The sequence below is a fragment of the Balaenoptera acutorostrata genome, chromosome 18, assembly GCF_949987535.1.
Source record: "Balaenoptera acutorostrata chromosome 18, mBalAcu1.1, whole genome shotgun sequence".
NCBI lineage: Eukaryota > Metazoa > Chordata > Mammalia > Artiodactyla > Balaenopteridae > Balaenoptera > Balaenoptera acutorostrata.
In genome coordinates this window covers 49,891,140-49,905,449 of record NC_080081.1, presented here as the reverse complement: position 1 = coordinate 49,905,449, position 14,310 = coordinate 49,891,140, and positions in this window count along the sequence as shown.

Genomic DNA, 14,310 nt, shown 5'->3' with positions numbered 1-14,310 from the left:
TGCTCATGTATAACTGAGGTACCAAAAGTTAACAAAGGGGTTAATAGATATTACTGCTACCATGAAGAAAGTAAAAATTAAGATATCGATAGTTCTCTCAAATATGTCTTAGGCTCTTTAGGATCTAATTGGGAACCTCACTATGATTAAAGAGAGAAAATTGTTTTCAGTAGGTAGTGGGAAGGGGAAGAAAAGTGGAATAAGAAGGATGGAAATTAATATGCATATCTTCACTCTTGTATCTTAATTAAGTAATAATTACCTAATTAATGATGTGTTTAATTAATAGTGTATAAGTTATAATACTTAAAATAGGCAACTTTAAATTGCTACGTCATTGCAAATCCCATTTAAAGGATATGATTTTGTATTCCGAAAAAATGTACAAATATAGGCCAAAGTAATTCAGGAAGGGGTAATTCTTTTCTGATACACTGAAAAATAATTTTAAGAAGACAGAGTTGTCTTTAATATTTTAATATAGCTTATCCAGTTATTTGCAAAGTGATTACTGAAAAATAACAACTTCATGGGAAACACTTTCTTAGGATCTGCAATGGGTCCTAAGATTTACTGGGAAGGTAAGAATTTGTGTCCATGATTAGAAAAGCCATTTGAGACGATGTTTACAATTGTGTATTTATTTGCTTTTGCTTTTATATTACCTTTTATCTCCTCTACTAATCTGTGAGCTCCTTGGAGATAAAACCTGTATATTATCTGCTCAGCTTTTTTATTTCCCTTGTCTAGAACATGGCCTCGCTCTTAGCTGAGACCAAATTCTTAAATAATAATGAATGAATAAAGAAACTGTAATATAACTAGCTGCCCAATGGGATGGAGTGAATCATTGTTGACATTAAACACCAGCACTATGTGGCATGTATAGTTATTATGTGTCACTACATGGCATGTACCATTATTATTCGATACCTAATAAGTAGACATTTTAATGTGGTTATGTGGTTACACCTTTGTAATTATTCAAATAGTCACACAAAGAGTAAAAGATCATATATGCAATCTAAATTAAAGTTATTTTAAAATTGAATATAAATATACACTGAAGGTTAAAGAGATATTAAGGAGGAAGGAGCCTCTAAAAAGAATGAACTTAACTTTTGAAAGTTGCAAAAAATGTGATAATATAATAACAAACAGAAAGCCAAGGTAACAGGTGCACATTTAGATAAATAACAGGTAATATTTCCAGCCATAATAAAGTAATTTGGCTTTATGATTATAGGTACTTTATTAGGATATACACTGTGTAAATTCAGGGACATCATCCATCCTGATTTTCATTTCTGCAGAAACTAGAAGAATATCTGGTATGAATTAAATGCCGAGTAAATATGTGTTGGGCCAATTAATTAAATTGCATTGCCTTGCACATTCTTTAGTTAGATTTCCTCAATTTAAAAAGGAAGTTTAAATATATATATGTTTTATAAGCATATATTACATACTTATGTATATATATAGCTTTATGTATAAATATATATAGCTTAAAATTACATTATAACTCATTTTCTTAATGATAATACTAAAAAATCAATATATTTAAATTTTATTTCTCTAGCTAGTTCTTGTTACACTAATCCCATGTTTTTAATGCTACTAATTTTGTTTATTACTATATGAATTAACTATATGAATCAATTTATCTCTTTTCTTGCATATATGTTTACTTCCTTGGGCAATGAAAGGAGTTTATGATATGAAGAAGATTTCAAGCTATGAATTTCAGTCTGCAACACACATTAGGAAAACAAATATTAAAATATGTATTTCATAAATTACCAAATTTTATCACATGAATATTTCCATAAATATGTATTTAAAACACATTTCTCCAATTAAATCACTAATTACAAGTTCTTTACAGACAGTGCTCCTGTAGTAGACTCATCTCACAGTTTGTAACAGTATTCAGTATTTACTCTCCAGAGGTGAAGTATTTCATCATATTAATGCATATAGAAAGTAAGAAAAGGAGGTTTAAAAGAATTTGTTTTTTTCTTTTAAGAAAAGAGGTCTACTTCTAACAATAAACTTAGATTTTATAGGCTCTGGAGAAATTAGAAAAAAGTCATCCTTATCCAAATGAGTTTACATCTTCTGAACCAAAATAGATTATGAAACTAAACTTCTTATAAAAGTATGGGTTATTTTCTCTCTTTCTTTTGTAATTTTAAATATTTATTGCTACAGGTAGTTTTTTGGAGGACTGAGTAGTGAGATCATATTCTTACTAGAGTCCAGGAGCACTCTATACCTACTGGATGCTCAATGACTTTTGTTGAGACGTCTGCTGTGACAACTCATGCTGCCAACAGGTTCCCTAAGAGCTACTCCCTAGTTGCCTCACAGTGGATCCTCCTTGCTCACTTCATTTGTTTTGGAAACATCTTTTGCTCTAGGTATTTTTATTCATTAAATAAATTTTACTGACTGCCTCTAGATACACCAGGTTCTGTGTTTACTGTTAGCTTACTATGATGAACATAATAGTCTTTAAAGACAAGGAGCTAATATATTTGTGTGAGGTAAGCGAGAGAACAGACAACTATAAATGATACATGTTAGTGCAGGGTTAGTTATAGGTTCTTTTAAGGAAGCTAAAGCAGTGCACTTCACGTTAGCAGGGAGTGAGGTAACCTAGGGAGATAAGGACAAATAGTAGTCCTAAACTCAGGTTTAGTTCTGAGACCTAAACTGAGTCTGAGACTTAAGGAATGAATAGGAATGAACCTGGTTAAAGAGGAGGTTGATAGGGTTTACTTGGATAGTAGATAGCTGAAGGAAAGAAAGGAAGAGAGAAAGAGAGAGAGAGGGAGAGGGGAAGGGAGGGAGGGAGGAAGGAAGAAAGGGAAGAGTATGAGTTTATGTCCCTGAGAGATGATGGAAAGCATAAACTTAGGTATTGTTGGACTATAAGGTATGAGGGAATGTCAATAGATGAGGCTGGAGAAATAAGCAAAACAAGAAAGTTTTGAACAAGAGCAAAAATTGTACAATACATTAATTGTTTAGTGTGACATTAACTGGGTTTGCATATTTAGTTGTTTGTATTACTTTTTTTCTAAAGTCCACTTTAGCTAAATATATTTATTTACCTATCCTTTCTTAATCTAGATTTTATTGATTATATCCTTTTACTTATCTCATGTATTGTTAACATTAACATTTCATTTTGGTTTATTCCATTATATACTCCCATCTCCTTCTTAATATATGGTATTACATAATCTAATTTACTTTTGAAATGTATATTTACTGTATCTTTAAATCAAAAACTTTAAGCAAGTATGAAAAGTCAGTCTTGAGATGGTTGGAATGCCTTTTCTCACTATCTGGCATGGTTGTTAATCATCTCTGCTCTTTCCAGGTCCCATATATACTTACCCTCTTCTACATTCATTCCAAATATGAGCCTTCAAACTATAAAGCCAAAAACTAAGCAGCAATCAATATTTATAGGCAAAAAATTCCTCTATTTTTCTCTCTTCTCTCTTTTCCCTTAAGTTAACATTACTCTACTTTTAGTAATAAGGTACCAGACATTGTTGCAGTCTTTTTGTTGTTGTTCCATTCTTATATTGCAAAAAGCCAGCTTTAGTAGAAAATTCATGAAATAAAATCCAGTGTTTCCATTACTGATCAGCACAGAGGCTAAACTGTTAAGAGAACTAATTAAGAGTAAGAAGTAAACAGAAACTTTCATGAAGGAACACTTTTAACATGTCACAACTTTCTGATTTTTAAAATTAGGTAAAATTACAAAGTATACAATTAATCAATTTTAAGTATACAGTTGGGTGAATTTTGACAAATGTGTACAAACTTGTACTTCTTATCATTATTATGGTAGAGAATATCTCCATCTTCCTGAAATGTTTCCTCATATCTCTTTGCAGTCAATGCACCTCTCCTTCCTCTCACCACCTACTTCCAGTCTCTAGAAATTGCTGAGCTGCTGTCTCTAGTTATAGTTTTACCACTAAAAAAAATGTTATGTAAATAGAATAATGTACTCTTTTTTTGCAAAACAGAAACAGACTTACAGATATCGAAAATAACCTTATGGTTACCAAAGGGGAAACTTTGGGGGGAGGGATAAATTGGGAGCTTGGGATTAACATACACACACTGCTATATATAAGATAGATAACCAATAAGGACCTATTGTATAACACAGGGAACTCTACTCAATATTCTGTGGTAACCTATATGAGAAAAGAATCTGAAAAAGAATGAATATATGTATATGTATAACTGAATCACTTTGTGGTACACCAGAAACTAACACATTTTACATCAACTCTAATCCAATAATTTTTTTTTAAAAAAAGGATAATGTACTCTTTGTAACTGGCTTATTTCATTTAGCACAGGACTTTTGATGTTAGTCTATTGTAGAGGGCTGAATGGTGACTTCCAAAAGATATGTCTGCATCTTAATGATTGGAACCTGTGAATATTACCTTACAAGACAAAAGAATAGAATAATGAGATGTGCTTATCCTAGATTATATGTGTGGTCCCTAAATGCAATAACATACAACCTTATAAGAGAAAGCAGAGGGGGTTTTGTCAGACACACAGAGGAGAAGTATATGTGCAGATGGAACAGAGAGAGATGTGACCACGAACCAATGCATGCTAACAGCCACTAGAAGCTGGAAGAGGCAAGGAAAGGATTCACTCCTAGAGTCTTCAGAGAGTTAGGCTTTTAGCAATGTACGAGAGTTTCATTTGCTCTGCTCCCCTTGCAGTACTTGGTGTTTTCAGAGGTTTTATTAGTTTTAAAGTTATTTTATTTGCTGCTGTTTTATTGGGTGTGTAATGGCATTTCATGTCAGCTTAAATTTGCATTTTCAAGCAACAAATAATGTAGAGCACAGCTTCACATGTGTATTGATTATCTGTCTATCTATTTTGGTGAAGTGTATGTTCAAAACTTTTGTCTATATATTTATTGAGTTTGGAGATTGTATTAGTTTGCTAGGGCTGCTTTAATAAAGTACCACAAACTGAGTGGCTTAAACAACAGAAATGTATTGTCTGTTCTGGTCAGTAAGTAAACAAAACTTGAAAATAAAAGAGTCATGGAGACTAGAAGTTTGAAATCAAGGTGTCAGTAGAGCTGGTTCTCTCTGAGGGTTATGAGAAAGAATCCATTCTATGCCTCTCTCCCAGTTCGTGATGGTTTTCTGGCAATCTTTCGGGTTCCTGGGCTTGTTGAAACAGCACTCTGATCTCTGCTTTCATCTTTACATGACCTTCTCTTTGTGTGCATGTCTACCTCTAAATTTTCCCTTTTTATAAGGACACCAATTATATTATATTAGGGTCTAGCCTCATGACTTCATTTAACTTGCTTACCTGTTTAAAGAGCCTATCTCCAAGTAAAACAACCTTCTGAGGTACCGGGTGTTAGGACTCCAACATATGAATTTTGGGGGACACCATTCTTCCCATAACAGTGATGAACATGAGAAGTTCTGTTAGAGATGTTAGTGATGTTAGTTAGATGTTCCTCTAATACCTCCAAATGAATATGTCCAGGAGTCAGCTGATAGTATTGGTCTGTACCTCAGTAGTTAAGTCCAAGTTATACAAATACTATGAAGAGCAAAATCTAATACTGAGAGTGGTTTATTATGTCAAAGGCTACTATCAGATTAAATAAAATAAAACTAAAAAGTTTAACTTGGTCTTGGTAAGATGGAACTGACTGGTGACTGTAATGAAATTATTTTTCTGCAGAATGGCGGGGTAGTATACAGACCACAAAGTGGTGGCAGAGTCTTTTTTGAATTAATTTTTTTATTGGAGTATAGTTTATTTACAATGTTGTGTTAGTTTCTGCTGTACAGGAAAGTGAATCAGTTATACATATATACATATATCCACTCTTTTCTAGATTCTTTTCTCATATACCTCATTACAAAGTATTGCATGGAGTTCCCTGTGCTATACAGTAGGTTATTATTAGTTATCTATTTTATATATAGTAGTGTGTATATGTCAATCCCAATCTCCCAATTTATCCCTCCCCCGCTTCCTCCTTGGTAACTATAAGTTTGCTTTCTACATCTATGACTCTATTTCTGTTTTGTACCATTATTTTAGATTCCACATATAAGCGATACCATATGATATTTGTCTTTCTCTGTCTGATTTACTTCACCCAATATGACAGTCTCGAGGTCCATTCCTGTCACTCTTATGTGGGAAAACTCATGGTGTCATCAACTTACCACTTAGAGGCTGAGACATTAGATCAAAGAACCCAGAGAACTCTAAGTCAAGAACCAGATAAGATTTTTTTAAGGTAGTCTAACCCAGATTTCTCTCTTTCAACTTAAATTTACACATTCAATTCATACAAAATGAGTTGCCCTCAGCCCTATATTCTACCCAGTTCAAGTTGTACATACTCTATTAATTATCTCCTGACTAAAGTAACACATATTAATTTCCTTTTTCTTCAGTTTTATCCAGCATCATTTTTAAATTATCTGAAGCCAAAATGATTATAACATTTAAAAATATTGGTAATATATATTACATTTGTTATTATACAATGTATGTGACAATATAAATGCACATATATAAAAATAGATATAGGTATACAGATAGTATAAATTTCTTCCTTTCTAACTAATTGAAATGTGAATTTGAAGATAGCTTTGTAGTTTTGTGACCAATGACACATGGCTCTGTGCCAGACACTGAATGCTGCATCGAAACATTGATTAATTTGATAATTGAGAAAACGGATAACAAAATCTTTCATTAAAACACATATTTATTTTACATTAATGAAGTGGTTTTTTTTGTCATTTTTGAGGGAAATAGAAGATGTTTCTTTTCAATTAAAGACAACTGTCAGCTAACTTGGTAGCGTTTATAAAATTATGAACTAATCAAATGACTATTTACAGATTCCCACCATAATTGCACTCATCTTACATTTACTGAGTTCCTACTCTGTGACAGACATAGTGCTAGTGGTATAATTAGATGCTAAACAAGACTGACAAGACCCTGCCATACTGCAGCTTGCATTTGTGGGAGAGTGACAGATAATACAATAAACAAGTGATTCAATCATGTCTAATGGAAGTGGAGGCTCCTTTAGATTCAGCAGTACACACTGAACCTCAAGAAACATGCCAAGCTAAGAGCCAGAGGAGGAATATTCCAGTTGTGGAAAAGGACAAACAAAGCCCCTAAGACATAAATATCATGTTGTATTAACAGTAATTCTCAGATTTTAGCATAGGTCAAAATCACATGTATTGTATAATTGAAGTTTGCTAAGAGAGTAGAAGTTAAATGCTCTCATACACACACACAAAGGTAAATATATGAGGTGCTGGATGTGTTCATTAACTCACTGGGGGGAATCCTTTCACAATGTTTAAGTAATATCAAATCATCACACTGTATACTTTAAATACTTTTAAGACTCAAAACATGACTGGAGGAAGGTCATTATTTTCCTTGGAACTGGAAACCAGGTAGAAAATATGGTACAAGATGATGCTAGGTGTGGTGGTGGAATTAAGTTAAAAGTTCATCCATTTATTTTCTATTTTCTCAGTAGAGTATGATGTAAGGCTATCAGCTAAGAGATGAAAGAGATGAAGTTTGAAATTATTATCTTGTATATTAAACAGGTGAAATTAGTTTGGAATCTATAGGATTTCATGGCAGTGTTGAGCATTTGAAACATGGAATCATGAATTTAAATTGAAATTTGAATTGAACTGAAGCCAGTATTCGACTTACTCAACAATGTCAAATATTGAAATGAAGGCTCAGAGAGGAGGTTAATTGGTTTAAATCAGAGTAAGGGTTTTGCTTATATAGTAGAACAGAGGCAATGAAAGGAAAAGGAGTTGAAATATTTGGAAGGGAATATTATAGCTTTATGCTATGGAACATAAGTTGGCAAGGTAAGAAATGATGGCTAAAATAAATAATTAGTACTAAATGAGAGTTCAATGGATGAAGCTATTTATCAGCAGTTGAACAATTATCACAGTTTAAGTACAGAGTCAGTGAGCTGGAATATCAAATATACGTGTGATAAATATATATTGTCCAAATAATTATATGATTTGTTTCAAAATTGTTTCACCCTCTCTCAAAGTTCTACTGAAATGTGCCTGACTGCATTTTCAGTACAGCATATAAACCATGATGTGGGGACATGGGTCTTGGGGAGAGAATAGTGCTAAAGAGAGAAAAACAGAGAAGAAAGAAAAACAAATAAGAAAAGGAAGACATTTCTTTTTAGCATTATTTTATTCATAAAATTTTATTTTATAAATTCATATTAAATATACATTAACTATTTTAACTACTCTCAAATAAATATTTTATCACTTTCCCTAATGTGGCAGGACAAGTAATTAATATATAGTATAAATATATCTGTACATTATTTAGCTTTTAATATGTATATAATTAAGTTGAAAAGTTAACTGTGCTCCTTCATTAGATAATACAAATTATAATCACCTTGATGGCCTTCTTTCTTGCCTCTCTTAAATTCTAAGATAGAAGGTCCTTTTGGACTTTATTAACTGTAGTTTCTGAAAAAGCTTACATACCAATAATACAAGGGTGGTGAATAAATGCTGTCAAGCCTTGATTGTAAGTACTTTGAACCACTAAAAATTATACTGTGGTAGTGCAATTATTTACAAGGAAATATTGTCAAATGTATTGTTGAAAGACAAAAAGTTTGAAAAACGTAGCTGAAGTACAATTTTAATTTTTTAACATTTGAATTTATTACAGTGTATGAACATACTTATATAGGGAATAATTTGGATACACACATATATAATTAAGAGTTATTAGCTCTAGGTAATGTAATATTAATTTATTACTATGCTTTTCTTCTGAATTTTTTTTCTCTAACAAACATGTATTACTCAAATAATTTTGCAAGTTTATTTTTAAATCTTAAAGAAAAAAAAAAGTGTTTGAGACACAGCCTGGTTCTTCTCAAAAGGTACTATTTTCCTCACTTCACTTTGATCTCTATATTTTAGATTGGATACTTTACACTTCAAGCCACACTAATACACAGATGTTATAGCTATATTAAATACTACTATACAATTAAAAATATTAAATATACTTGAATATTTCTCTATTAAGGAGAGAAAATATTTCTCATGGGAAATACTCTTGCGTATGACTCTTTTTCATTACATAATTCTTGATCAGCTACTGAAATTATCTTTTCTGTTCCCCTTTCTGAAAGTTGAAAATAAATCACAATCACTGAAAAAAAAATAACAGGTTATCTGAAAGGATTATTTTATTTATTGGGAAAAAACAAACAAACAAACAAAAACTTCTATTGCTCACAAAACATTAACATAGTCCATTCTGGTAAACTCTACCATATAAGTAAAATTTCCTTTTACTCTTTGTTATTCTTTTCTTTTTCACTTTACTGAATATTTTCTGTTCTTTTTCTTTCATTTTTCTGATCGTAAACTGTTGTCATTCCATTTTCTCACTAAAGTGGCACCTTAGATTTTTATTTTATAGAAATCTATGATCATCTTTTATCTTCTTAATTGCTTAGTACCAAATTAAGCTTACGTGATTTGTTTTAGACAACATGTTTCAATGTCCAATTTTTAGTCATTGACTTTCCTACCTTGACTCACAAGATAAGCCAAAAAGCTTGATTCCCCAAAACCATCCAAGTAGTGCTTGTGGCAATATTTTTAATTAAAAAGTGCAGCTACTGAATGTAGAGATTTTTAAAAAAGCAATGTAGTTTTTTTTTTAAACCAACTATATAGGAAGTGCAAATGTACATAAAAATCACCATTTTTTCATAAAAGTTTATTTTATAAATCCATATTCACTTAGATTTATTATCCCAACCTAGATCTGCCCTAACTAGCATGACTTAGGCATAAAACTTCTCCCTCCTTTTCCTCAAATGTTCTCTGTTATCAACAATTTCATCACTCCAAGAAGCTTATGAATATATTAACTCACAGAATAATATCTTCCTTAAGAGAAAATTCCAGTGATAATAAAAATTATGTTATCTATCATTATTTATCAATCAATGAGAACAACAGTAAATGAGCTGGCTGTATTTAATTTTTTAAAACTTGGTATCTCACACATTTTAGTTTGTCTAATTTTAAATTTTAGCAACTTTTAGTTAAAATATTCTTTACAAAGTAAGATATGTGATTATTAGTGAAGAGTGTGAGATGAAGTTGGGGATTTACACCTCATAGCAAACAAGCAAGCGACAGTGTCTTTATGGCACCAGTCAGTGATTTATCTCTCCTTGTCAGGTTGCCACCATATCCAACATCAAATAATTATCATTTCCAGTTATTTGGAGAATTAAACTTGGCCTAGCTTCTTTCTTCACATTGACATATTCAAAATGGATGTCAGCAAATTCTTCTGTGTGTAAAAGCTGGATAGTAAATATTTCAGACTTTGCAGACCATGTGGACATTTTTTGCAACTACTCAATTCTGCCATTTTTGGGCTAAAACAGCCAGGGAAAATATGAAACAAGTAAGTTGTGTTCCAATAAAATTTTATTTACAAAAGCAAGTGACAATTCCACTACTGAATCATGATGGTGTAGACTCACTTTTCTCTGCTTCTACTTACAACTAAATGCCCCAGAAATAATTCAACAGACAATGGTAAAAGTATTTTGAAAGTTGGAAAGAAGGATGGGCTAAGAATATTAATCCTTAAGGAACAAAGAAAGTATTTAGTTCCTTGGGTTTTATTTTTATTTCCCAAGTACGTTGGACTGGTCACTGGAGAGTTCTATAACTTGAAACCATCAACTGGAATAAAAATAAATAAATAAACCCAAATATACTTTCTCTGCTCAAAGGACCAGGAAAGGCAAAGGCCAATGCTTGTTCCGTGTCTAAGATATTTGTTGGTTAATTCACTTGCAGCAGCAGCTTCAAAGCCTTAGTGTCTTGAACCACCCCGGCTCCAAACCTTGGGCACCAGTGACCAAGCAGATCTACCCACAGGGAAAGGAGCAGAGGAGACCTGTGTGTCTTGACCTTTTACCTAGTAGCATAAGGACACTCAAACCTAGTCTATCTCTTCCCTGCTACACCCACTACTCCCCACCACCTCTGCCAAAACATACACAGAAGATTTCCCCACCAACAATAGGCAACATTGGAAAGAAGCTTCTGTCCCTGAAGGAGGCACTGATAGGGTTTATGCAGGAGTCTCAGTAGCAACTGAAGAAGGAAGCATGATAGAATAGTATTATAAGAGCTCTGAAAATTAAACAGTCATGGGAAATACAGCCCACAAAAGAAGATCAGAATCTATCTGCTAATCTTGCATAGAATAGAATCAAATACCTCCTGACATAATAATCAAAATGTCCATGATGAAACAAAAAGTCACTCATCATATCCGGAACCAAAAAAAACACAATTTGAATGAGGGAAGACAATCAACTGATGCCAATGCTGAGATGAACCAGATGTTGGAATTACCTGATCATGACTTAAATAGTATTACAATAAATATTTAAAACAAATAAAATGATTTAAAAAATCTCAGGAAAGATGTAGAGGTTTAAAAATGACTAAAAGAAAATGATAGACCTGAAAAATACAACTGAAATAAAATCTTACTGGATGAATGTGACAGTAGAGTGGAGATGTAAAGGATAAAATCAGTGATTTAAAGACAGATCAATAGAATTTACTTACTCTAAACAACAGAGAGAATAGATTTTTAAAAACAGTCTCAGGAATATATGGAAAAATAGCAAAAGATGTAACATTCATATCATTAGAGTGTCAGAAGGAGAGAAAATAGGAATAAAAAACTTTTTAAAAACTGGGTGCAACTTCCCAAATTTGGTGGAAGACATATACTTACTACATGTTCAATAAGCTTAGCAATGTTAAGTTGGATAAGCTTAAAAATTCTCTCCAAAATACATCATAATTAAACTTATTAATATTAAGATAAAAAAACTTGTAAATATCCAGAAAGAAATAATACATTACCTACGGAGGAACACAAGACAGCAGATGTATCATCTAAAATAATTGAGGCCAGAAGAAGCAGAACAACATTTTCAAATGCTGAAAGAAGAGCCATCAATTCAGAATTATATATCCTGAGAAAATCTCCTTCAATAATGAATTAAAAATAAAGAAAATTTGTTGCAAGCAGAACTGTCATTTAAAAATAGCTATAGGAAACTCTCTAAAGAGAAAAGAAAGGATAACCAAAGAAGTGTAGGACCTTCACAAAAGAAAGAAACATATCAGAATGGGTAAAAAAATAGAAATAAAACATAACGGGCAATTTTTCAAATAATGAGTTTCTTTAATCATATTTTATGGTGGGAGCAAAAAACTTAATATGTTCTGATATGATGCTCAATGTAGGTATAAGAAACAAACACTAGTTATAAAGCAGAAACTAACACACCATTGTAAAATAATTATACTCCAATAAAGATGTTAAAAAAAGAAACAAACACTTATCAAAATTATATTTAAAAGTCAAGAGAGTAAAGGGACCTAAATGAAAGTAAGCTTTCTACATTAATACAAATAGATTGTGACAAACAACTTATGCATATAGTAATATGTAGAAATATTACTAAGAAACTACAGAGCAATATATTAAAATTAAAATAGAATTCTACAAAAAAGTTCAAGTTACCAATAGGATAACAAGATATAAGAAAGAAAAGAAGCAGAGGAAACATACAAAAAATGAATAATAAAATGACAGACTTAAACCCTAACAAACCAATAATTATTTTAAATGTAAATGGTCTAAATACACCAATGAAAAAAAAAAAAAAAAACAGAGATTTGCAATTTGGATTAAAAAACACACAAGACAAACTATATGTTGTCTAAGAGAATCTCATGTCAAACATAACAGCATAGATTAGTTGAAAGTAAAAGGACAGCTAAACATACATGTAGCACACATTTTAAGAAAACAGGACTGGCTACATTAATATAAAATAAATATACTTTAGAGCAAAAAGAATTATAAGGAATATCATATAATGATAAAAGAATCAGTGCACGAAGAAGATATAATGATCCTGAGTGTGCACTAAATAATAGATCTGCAAAATGCATCAGAAAATACTACTAGAAACAAAATAGGGAATACACAAATCAGCAATTATAGTTAGTACTTCAAAACCTACTCTTTGGGGTTAATAGAACTACTACATAGAATCTCAGGAAGGATGTAGAATTCAACATCACCATCAGCTAAAGAGATCTAGTTGACATTTATAGAACACTCCACCCAACAATGGCAGAATACACATTTTTTTAAGGGCCTTTAAAATATCAACAAGATAGATAATACTTGTCAGAAAAAAAAAACTATAAAAATTTAAAAGAATTAAAATTATACACAGTATGTTCCCAGACCATAATGGATCAAACTGGAAACTGATAACAGAAAGACAATAGGAAAATCTCCAAACACTTGAAAATAAAGCACACTTATGATTGACCCATGGGACAAAGAAAGAATTTCAAAGTAACTTTAAAAATACATAGAACTGAATGAAAATAAAAACACATCATAAGAAAGTATATGGAATGCCGCTAAAACAGTGTTGAGAGGGAAATTTATAGCACTAAATGCTTGCATTAGAAATTAGAAAAAAATTCAGTAATCTACCTCTCTACCTCAAGAAACTAGAAAAAAAAAAGAGCAAAATAAACCCAAGAAAACAAAGGAAGGAAGCAAATCATAAAGAGCAGAAATCAATGTAATTGAAAACAGAAAAAAAGAAAAAATAGAAAACACTAATGAGAGGAAAATCTGGTTCTTTGAAAATATGTTTTTAAATTGATAAAATTCTAGTAAAACTGACAAAAATAAAAGAAAAATCATAAATTACCTGTTTCAAAAATGAAACAGAAGATATCACAATAGATCCTGCTGCTTTAAAAGGATAATAAATGATTAAAACAAATAATTTGACACATCTATTCAACAGCTCAGGAAAACTGATTAACTCATCAAAAACTCAAGCTACAAACTTTAAGCCAAAATGAAACGCAACAAATAACCTAACTAGTCATGTAACCATTAAAAAAAATATAATGTTCAATTTAAAAGCTACTGATGAAAGAAATAAAAGACAACAAAAGCAGATGGAGAGATATACCAAGTTCTTGGATTGGAAGAATCAATATTGTGAAAATGAGTATACTACCCAAAGCAATCTACAGATTCAATGCAATCCCT